At 36.0% G+C, this 10,060-nt stretch overlaps 1 long non-coding RNA gene across 1 annotated transcript; it reads right to left on the reverse strand.

Annotated features, from left to right (window-relative positions):
* Nucleotides 1–4,702: 4,702 nt before the first annotated feature.
* LOC311293692 lies at nucleotides 4,703–8,560 on the reverse strand. The gene is made up of 6 exons (XR_014627956.1): nucleotides 8,429–8,560; nucleotides 8,099–8,163; nucleotides 7,782–7,854; nucleotides 6,898–6,967; nucleotides 6,638–6,803; nucleotides 4,703–5,875 (listed from the first exon to the last, which is right to left on the reverse strand). It is a non-coding gene; the product is annotated as an uncharacterized lncRNA (long non-coding RNA).
* Nucleotides 8,561–10,060: the final 1,500 nt, after the last annotated feature.

Below are 10,060 nucleotides of genomic sequence, written 5' to 3' on the forward strand. Positions count from 1 at the left end.
GCTCAATCCATAATAGAGTGTGTGTTGAACTAGAAATGTACATTAATGATCAGGCTTTAGCTCAGAGCTTACCAGGTCTCACAGAGCAGAGCAGAGCTCAGCAGAAATGTATTGCTATTTCCTTGGTTGAAAATGGATGAATGCAATAAAGACAAAAAAAAGAAAGAAAAATAAATGAGGTTTGTGAAGATGCTTAACATGCATTGTCTTACTGAAATGCTGTGGTTTTGACTGTAGGGAATGGTTTACCCCCAAAAAAGAAAAATATTGCCATCATTTACCCACCCTTATGTCGTTCCAAATTTGAATGATTTTAGTTTTTTAGTTTTCCCATGGAATACGCACAGTTGTTTTTTGGGGTTTTTTTTTCACATAAAGTGAGAGTGAATGGTGACCAGTAGCTGTCAAACTCCAAAATTGACCCAAAAAGCTCCATGCGTGTATTATAAAACTAGTTCATACCATTCTCAAATCTCATTCAAACCTCATTGGTTGTTGTGTGTCTCATAACCAGTAATAACACATCAAATAGGCATTTGCACATATTCAGATGACACTAATTCTCATGTGGAGTCATGGGTAGCTCTGTAGTAATAATCCAAAAGACAATGTGTGACGCAGAATGAATGATAAAGAGATTTTATCAACACCAGAATCACAAAAAAAAAAAAAAAAAAAACATTACACATAAACCATAAAAGTCTGCATGTGGTGAAAATCAAGCTTTTAATGTTTTTTATATGTCCGTGTGGTGTTTTTAATATGCTTTAAGACAAACCATGTGCAATGCATAAGTCAGAACCATTGCTGAGTATTTTCTCCTTAAAACTGCAGTGAACAAAAGACAAAAACGCTCAAAATCACGGTCTGAATGTTTCTGACGCACAACCTTGTAACCAGAGAGTGGATCTCTGAATCTAGCTTGGCATGAAAGCTCTGCCAATTATATCCAAAGCTCTGGCTGTTTGACCCACACCACTCTGACAGCCGCCCGGGTCTAAACAACCTGTCTAAAGCTATTTTTACTGCTTTTAATGCTTTTACCGAGCAGCAAGAGAATTGAAGTATTCAGGAGAAATGGGAGTATTGAACTACGTGTTGTTTACACTTGACTTGTGAAAGGATTGTAAGTGAAAGCTTCTCATCCTTTATCCCTCCCAATCTATTAGAACAACACAGTTCTGCTAGTGACCTTTCTGTTCAGAACCTCAAAAACTGAAGATAATTGGCTGCGTCGCAAGGCACCTCGGACTATGCACAATATAAAAATGATATACTGTTCAAAACAATGCAATTGGTTGGTTTGGGTAGGTTGTTGCTGATGTTTAATTTTGTATGTGCGAAAACAAAAAGAAAACACTGGTTGCACCTCTTGTTCCTTGAAACTCTTTATTTCTCTCTTTTAAAGTCTTGATAGCTCCCAGGCTTTTAGTAACAGCACTACTGGGGCATGTCGTACTCACTTACAGGGTGTTTTATTATCAGTCATAACTACAACGCAAAGTCTCTGCTGTCAAATCAAAGCTAAATGTATTTTGTAAATGTGCTTTGTTTGCCTTAACCCTTCTTCGATCCATGTTTGAGTCCATAAAGGCTGACACATTATTGCTGTTTTCCTCTGTCTCCTTTTTATGTCTCTCAGCGTTTCTTCTTTAAACTCTTGTGAAATGATGGGGGGTCTGTACTTGTGCTGGCTGGCTGCTGTGGTTAGCTTGTTTAACAGCTTCAAGGCATACTGCGCTCCAGTGAGCTTGTTCACACCCTACAGTTCTGTCAGTCTAAAATATAGTAGAGAGTCATTAGTTAGCCCTTTAAAGCCTACGTCATACTGTAGCTGATATGAAAATTTCTTCTAAAAGCTTTGTGAATGAATTTTAATTAATCAACTAACATTTGTTTTTCTTGCAGGAATAACATTCATATGCTTTTAATGTGTCAAAACTCTTTGGGAAAAACGTGTGACTTTGAGTGTATGTCTATGTGTATTAATAACAGAAAGGGGAACTGAAACTAGACATGACTAGTTCGCAAAAACCTTGTGATAAGTAATCAGAGTTTGCTTATGCCAGTGACAGAGGGAAAAGGTTGGGGCTTTTGAACCAATTGAACCAATCATATTGAAGGTGACATGTTAGTCTTATTTGTTTTCTTGATTCTATAAAAACTGTTGTATATGTGTTTTACGGTGGGATTCTCAATGGAATTTGTCTGAGATCCTCCGGCCTTGCTTCTTGGGAGAGATTCCCTGAGAACTGCTCGGGAAGATCTCCTGGCCGTGATTAAAGCATTTAAAGGACATTTGCAGATCTGTTTGTCGATTTATTCCTGCGCAGGAAGCTAGTTTAGGGAAGCAAGTTAGTTAGAAACTCGGCCAGTTGTCGACTGAAGACGCAAGAGCCAGAGAGTTAAGGTATTGGTGTCGAGAGCAGACGCCAGAGAGAGTTTAAGGTATTGGTGTCGAGTGTAGACGCCAGAGATATTAAGATCAGTTGGGTGTCGAGTGCAGACGCCCCAGGTAGTTAGGTTTAGGCAAAAATATTCCATGACAGCTTCTAACATGATCAAAACTGATTATCAACTGAAGCAACTTAGGTTTACTTGATTATTCAAACATCAAAAAGTGTTAAAATGTGACTATCGAAAATGATACATCAGACTTTTGTGGAACGTTTATTTGTACATCTCTCAATCATCATTGTATTGCATTGCATTATTTTAGTTTCGTCCCTTACAATAAAAACTACAGAGCTTTGATAAAAAAAAGTGAAACATTGAAATATCAGTGTTAAATGACAGTGTTAAACTGAAAATGCTGTCATCATCTATCCCATCCTCATGTTGCTCGAATCCCAAATGATGTTTTTCCTGTGGAAATAAAATATCAAAGAGTATTATCGTTGGTTTGCTAAAGATTTGAACATTGGTCCCATGGCTTCGAAATAAAAACTAGTTTCACTAAACTATCACATCTTAATGGAAGCCCTTTTCAGGCCCAGAGTAAGAGATGTGAAGTTATACCTCACAATATGACTTTATATCTCACATTTGTGACTTATAATTCACACTTGTGACTTCGTAACCCATGATGACCTTTTTTTGTTTTACCCTGAGGCAAAAATAAGATTCCATACATCTTATACTTTGGTCATATTTTAGCTAACTGAAAATAAAAAACCCCTCAAAATAAAAAAAGATTCAGTGTCTACTTCTGCATCCAAAATAGTATACTATACAGGTGCTGGTCATACAATTAGAATATCATCAAAAAGTTGATTTATTTCAAGAATTCAACTTAACAGGTGAAACTAATATATTATATAGACTCATTACATGCAAAGTGAGATATTTCAAGCCTTTATTTGTTATAATTTTGATGATTATGGCTTACAGCTTATGAAACCCACGAAATCAAAATCCCAGAAAATTTGAATATTACATGAAATCACACAGTAATTACACAGTGATACCATGGTCATTGAACCAGGTTTTGGTTCTTTTGGCAGTGTGGGCAGGTGCAAATCCCGCTGGAAAATGAAGGAAGCACGAAGTGCTCTGAAAATGTCCTGGTAGACGGCTGCGTTGACTCTGGATTTAATAAAGCACAGTGGACCAAAGTCCTCTTTTCTGATGAGAGCAAATTTTGCATCTCATTTGGAAACCAATGTCCCAGAGTCTGGAGGAACACAATCCAAGATGCTTGAAGTTCCAGTGTGAAGTTTCCACAGTCTGTGTTGGTTTGGGGAGCCATGTCATCGGCTGGTGTTGGTCCACTGTGCTGTCCACTCAATGCAGCCGTCTACCAGGACATTTTCAGAGCACTTCATGCTTCCTTCAGCAGACAAGCTTTATGGAGATGCTGACTTCATTTTCCAGCAGGATTTGCACCTGCCCACACTGCCAAAAGAACCAAAACCTGGTTCAATGACCATGGTATCACTGTGTAATTACTGTGTGATTTCATGTAATATTCAAATTTTCTGGGATTTTGATTTCGTGGGTTTCATAAGCTGTAAGCCATAATCATCAAAATTATAACAAATAAAGGCTTGAAATATCTCACTTTGCATGTAATGAGTCTATATAATATATTAGTTTCACCTGTTAAGTTGAATTCTTGAAATAAATCAACTTTTTGATGATATTCTAATTTTATGGCCAGCACCTGTATAGTAGGTACCACATTTGGTCTGAAATTTACTTCGCGACCATTAAAAAACTATGTTCTGTATAGTATGAATGCATATGGTATGAATGCAATTTGGACATACACTGTAAAAAATTTCCTGTAGAATTTACAGGAATTTACTGGCAAAAAAGTTGCCAATAAAGTCCTGTAAAAATGTTGGTAATTGCTGTAAAATTGATTACAGTATAAAACTGTAAAGCAATTTACAGTTAATTGTTGTATATGAAATACAGTAATTTGTAGTATTTTTTACAGTAACATTGAATTAAACTTGTATTTTACTTTACAGCAATTTTTTGTAATTTCACTAAAGTACAGTATTTACCTGGCAATAAAGTTGCCAATAAAATCCTGTAAATACCCCCAAAATTCAAGAAGATGCTGGAATAGTTTAACATTTAAAAAGCTGAAAAGAATCATTTTAACAGTAAACTATATTCTATTATTTGCCATTATATTGATGTAAATGCATTAAAATAAACATTTAAAAAATCAAAACACAAAGTCAAAGCTGTTGTAGAAAAATGTTTATTAAAATAATAAGCAAATTACTGCAAGACTGGTAACAACAATTTTACTTTTTCAAGTACAGAAAATCTTTTCAAAATCAGTCACAAAATAACTACAAAGAACTTGTAAGACTTAAAAGCAAGATTCTGGGTTCAATAAAAGTTAAAGGGATACTTCACCGTTTTTTCATATTAAACTATGTTATTCCCTTAACTAAGACGAGTTGATACATACCTCTCTCGTCTCAGTGCGTGCACTCAATCGCTCTGGCGTGCGACGACACTTTGATAGCACTTAGCTTAGACCAGTTCATTCATTAGGGACCAAACAGAGATGAAGAAGAGATGAGAAGAAGCGACCAAACACCTCCACATTTTCCCTATTTAAATACAGTTACACGAGTAGTTACACGACCAAGTATGGTGACACAAAATAAAACGTTTTCTAAGCGGGTAAAAAGGATAACTATAATGTATGGCGGAATAGCACTTGAAGTTGGAAGCACTTCGACTCGGCGCAGTAAAAAGGCGGTTAAGTATCCCTTTAAAGGGACAGTTCATCCAAAGATGAAAATTCTGTCATCATTCTGTTTACTCACCCTCAATTTGTTCCAAACCTGTATGAGTTTCTTTCTTCTGTTGAACACAAAAGATGATATTTGAAAGAATTTTGGTAACCAGACAATTGAAAGTAAATGGCTACCATCAACTGTTTGATTACCAACATTCTTCAAAATATCTTCTTTTGAGTTCAGCAGAAGAAAGAATCTCATACAGGTTTGGAACAACATGGGGGTGAGTAAATGATGACGGAATTTCCATTTTTGGGTGAACTAACCCTTTAAGCTCAGTCAACAGAATGGCATTATGGTTAACTTACATCTCCTGTTAAAACTCACATTTCTCCTTTTTTATTTTTTGTATAAATGTTTGTGATAAACAACACAAATACTGGTGATTGACAACATTCCCTCTAAAACATTTAAAACATCTCCTCCTGTAGTTTTTTTGTTTATATACATTTGACAACTTACAGTACATGCTTAACCACTCAAAGTCCGTTAGCCTTCTGAGAAGAGTAGACACATGAGGATTGACTGTGTTGTTCCTCTTCTCTGAGGTCTTTCCACTTTTTTTGACTGTCTTGGTACCAGTGGATGGGTTGATTCCAACAAAACATCTGCACAAAAATCAGTCAGAAAAACACAAGCAGAAGCTTTAGGATCATGTGCAGACTAATGAAAATATACCACTTTACAATAAGCATTCGCTGCACTACTAATGTATTATAAAGGGTTAGTTCACCCCAAAATTACATTTCTGTAATTAATTACTCATTAATCTGTCATTAATTAACTACTGACCTTCATTCATTTTCAGGAACACACATTAAGATGTTTTTGATGAAATCAGAGAGGTTTCTGAACCACACATAGACCACAACGTCATAACAACTTTCAAGGCCCAGAAAGGTAGAAAAACATCATTAAAATAGTCCATGTAACTCCAGTGGATCAACCTTAATGTTATGAAGTGATGAGAATACTTTTTGTTCTAACTAAAAACCTGGAAGCGCTGCACTGTGTTTACTACATTAACAGCGTCAGAGACTGACACAGAAGAGAAGAGATTGTTGAATAAAGTCGTTATTTTGGGGGTTTTTTTGCGCACAAAAAGTATTATCGTGGCTTCATAAAATTAAGGTTGATCCACTGTAGTCACATGGTCTATTTTAACAATGTCTTAACTGCCTTTCTGGACCTTGAAAGTTGCAATGATTTTGCTGCCTATGTGTGGTTCAGAAAACTCTCGGATTTCATCAAAAATATCTTCATTTGTGTTCCGAAAATGAACAGTCACTAGTTAATTAATGACAGAAATTAAATTTTTGGGTGAACTAATCCTGTAACATATACACATTTATCTTTAAGTAAACTGTTACCTTTGAACAAATTCAAGTGTGCAGGATGCCTCGTGCTGGTACACCAGATTAAAGTTGTAGTAAGTTGCAAACAAAGCAGCAAATCCAGCCATAAAATGGGGGTGTGGATTCATAACCACTTGACCCTCAATACTCAGCATCCACTGGGTTGCAGTGAGAATTTCACCTAAAAATAATTAATATAAGAAACACTTTATAAAATGCTAAAATACAACAGGCAAAATGTATAAGTAATTTAAAGATTTTGGAACATACATTACCTAAGACAATCAGTTATGGAGAGTCTGGAAGTGTAGAACTTTTTTCCACATCAGCTGCTGTTGCTGACATCTAAAAGAAAAAAAAAAAGAAAAGGATTTTTTTTTAAATGACAATGTAATTAAATGCAGTATGAGAATCTTGAGATGTACAGGGCTGACACACGTTGTAGCGGGTTTGCAAAAACTGCTTCATTTAGAAGCTCATGTGGACTGTTTTTGTGTGTTCTTGAGATATGAGATGCAAATGTGGATTTTACACTAAATGTCCTCTCACAACTCTTAAAGGGGCATTTTATTTCCTGCCCTCATCAATAAATGCCTAATTAAGTCATTCAGAGTTGTACATGTGAAATGACAATATCCAATATGGCAAATCAGTGTTGTGTCTATTTGGTCAAAGCTGGCACCTTTACGAGACTTCTGATAACATGTATGGTCTCTATAGATGAGACTTAAAAGCTGCAAATTTTGTAAATGCACAGGAACTGTCAGGTACACCACAGGTAAAACAGCAGTGTGGAACATTACTGTGACCTTTCATATGCTTAGTAAAACCTACAATGGTATTGCTCTCATGTTGACACAATTTACAGCGATACATTTCTCATTTAGATTTAGGTTCAAGTTATATTAATAAAACGATAACTATGGGAACTTTGAACAGAAAATAAAATGAACTTTCAAATCTTTTGCCAGTCATTTTGAATTTAGTTATGACGCAGGGATTTGTTAAACACTGGTTTTGTCTCAACAGCACTTAAGTAATTATGTCTTGTCTTCCAAACTGCAAATGCTCTAAAAAAATACTCTCTCGAGAGCAAAGGCGAATAAAACTGTAACAAACTGCAGCATTCGTCCATACATAACATTTACGATGGTTTTACCTAACAGTTCAGCTTCGTCTCACCACTGTTAGGCGTCGTGATTCTACCTCCCCGTCGCGATTCTATGCCTCGCCTGAAACAAGAAATTTTAAATTAAAGACACATTCCTGTCTTTATTGAAAGCTAAAGTTAAAGCTAAGGCTAAACTGAAAGCTAAAGCACATGCGTATAGTTTTGTCTCACCAACACTTCAGTGGATTTGTCTTGTCTGCCAAACTGCAAATGCTTAATGCTCTAAAAATACTCTCTCGAGAGCAAATGAAAATAAAACGGTAACAAAATGCAGCATTCGTCCATAACATTTACGATGGTTTTACCTTGTAACCGTTCAGCTTCGTCTCACCACTGTTATGGCGCGCCCCGTCGCGATTCTATGCCTCGCCTGAAACAAGAAATTTAAAATTAAAGACACATTCCTTTACTAAATAAACGTAACGTTTCGGGGGGGAAAAGTATTGGAATCAAACACTTTTACATCCCACTAAATGTCCTGATAACACGCAGTTGTTAACAAGTCGATAAAATTAATTGCATCTGACATGCCTAGGCCTATATTATGAATTCTGTTTAAAATATGAATCGCTTAAACAGCATTAAGTAATACATTCGATTGTAATATTTATGGACGTAAATTTAAGTTAACTTACCAAAAATTGAGTAAATAGTGCCTTTTATCTTCAACTCTTCTTGCCCTGCTCCAGTCCACCAGTTTTCAAACCTGTATTCAGCCCGCGCAATCCCATAATGCCACATCACAGTAAATTGTTGTAAAACCGTATGAACTACAGTGAAAACACCTCTTACCTGTAAATCAATTTACAGCTGACAGTGAAATATACTGTTAACAACTGTAATACTCTTTTTGACCCATAATGCATTGCGAATTACAGTAATAACTTGTAAAATGATAAAACAATACATTTCTGTAGAATTTTGCTGTAGAATCTACAGCAATTTGTTACAGTGTACCATTCATAAATCCTCTACCGTGGCCTCATGGGATAGTAAAGTTTCCATGGATTGCGCACTTAAGAATCTCGCCGGTAGGAGATCATCCGGGTACTTTTCGCCTACGTTTCATGAATTCGGACATACTACTCGGTATAGAAGTACATATTATAGAAGTATGCATATTTGGATGCAGCTTATGTCTTTGATGTGCTCCCAAAACTTGTTATTCTGGTTCTTTACATTTAGCAATGTCAAAATCATTCACATCCACCTTAAAACAACAGTACAAGGTTTACAAGCCAACTAATGCAATAAGCAAAACTCAAAAAGTCAAGCTCTCAACCTGACCAACACTTCATCCACTGGGACAAGTTGCATTAATCTGCTCTTTAGTAAGTTGCCAGTGCCTTCATGTCCTCAGCAGTAGTGCACTGTGGGTAAGGAAAGGAACCAGAGTGAGGTTCTTGTTTGGATACTGGATTAGAGAGAGGCAGATGGTCCCCACAGTCAGATCTGGAACACCATCCTCCTCTTCTTGGCAGCAAACATGACAGCCTATGACTCAAGTCACACAGCTTTTGGAACCGCGTGTACGTGTTGAGTTAACGGAATGGTTTTGGTGACTAATTTAGATTTGCAATTAGATACTGAGAATGAGCAATCAGTGTGGAAGGACCTTATAAATATTTCAGAGGCCTGTTAGTCATTCTTAAATATAACCATATATCACTTCTTGTTATTTCCAACAAGCAAAAGTCTGAACATACAGAGATGCTATCTGTTCCCCTGAAGAACAGCATAATGGAGACAAAGGTCTTTTTAAATATTGTTGTAGTATTTAGCCTTTTTACTACTAAGAACAGGAAATGTAAACTCAATAAGAACTTATATGTAGAGGAATCAGCAGTCTCTAATCTTGAAATATATAGCTTCTTCATAATATCAACTTTTGTGGTCCACAGAAAAAAAACAAAAAGTCTTGGAATGACAACACGAGGGTGTCTACAACATTGAACACAACTGAATTTTAATATCATGGACAAAAACAATTCTTTCTTTTTTTTCCCTTTTTTTTTCAAAATATCTTCTTTTGTGTTGCCCCAAAACAAAACAAAACAAAGTTAAAAGAAAGTTTTAAAATTGATGTTAAAGTGAGTAAATAATGAATCATTTTGTGGTAACATAGCCCTTTAAAAATATCAAATTATGTTGAATAAAATGTGAAAAAAGTTAATTAAAGGGTTAGTTCACCCCAAAATGAAAATTCTGTCAGTAATTACTCACCCTCATGTTGTTCCAACCCCGTAAGACCTTCGTTCATCTTCGGA

Source organism: Rutilus rutilus (assembly GCF_951802725.1).
Source record: "Rutilus rutilus genome assembly, chromosome: 7".
NCBI lineage: Eukaryota > Metazoa > Chordata > Actinopteri > Cypriniformes > Leuciscidae > Rutilus > Rutilus rutilus.